This window comes from Sinocyclocheilus anshuiensis, unplaced genomic scaffold (assembly GCF_001515605.1).
Source record: "Sinocyclocheilus anshuiensis isolate Anshui unplaced genomic scaffold, SAMN03320099.WGS_v1.1 scaffold5014, whole genome shotgun sequence".
NCBI lineage: Eukaryota > Metazoa > Chordata > Actinopteri > Cypriniformes > Cyprinidae > Sinocyclocheilus > Sinocyclocheilus anshuiensis.
This window is the reverse complement of record NW_015551024.1, coordinates 24,905-25,507: the sequence shown is the minus strand read 5'-3', so window position 1 is coordinate 25,507 and position 603 is coordinate 24,905.

Sequence of the window (603 nt, the reverse complement as noted above, 5' to 3'; positions counted from 1 at the left end):
GTGTGTGTGTGTGTGTGTGTGTGTGTGTGTGTGTGTGTGTGTGTGTGTGTGTGAATCATGCTAACAGCACGTGTCTGAAGCTGCTGACAGATTCACAGCATCGTAACGATGCATCCCAAAGCAAAACACCCAACAACCCGAGCAGCCATTAATCCTGAGGGTCATTCGCACAAACGGACCTGAAACTCCACAGCAACACACACGTGAGGAATAAAGCAGGTCATTAATGTGGCTATTTAACAAATCAATAAATGCAGCTGAAATACTGATCAGCATGTGAATGACTTAATTCTGTAAGCAGAAACAGTGTCATGATACGAATCCCTGACTAATGCTGTGTGTCCAGCAGGGGTCAGTGTGTGTCTGCTGCGCTTCAGTGTTTGGATCTGTACATCATTCCCTATCACTCTTTAGTGTTGTGTAGTATTTTTCTGTCAGTCTGAGCAGCAGGTTTTCTCTGAAAGACAATGATCACTCCTGATTCTGGTAAAGATGGTGCAGTGTTTTCAGTGGAGGCAAGTGGAAGGTTTTATTTGTGTTTGAATGACTGAACGGAGCTCAACTCACTGCTGCGTCAGTCCTTATGAAAATATTTGTTGCACT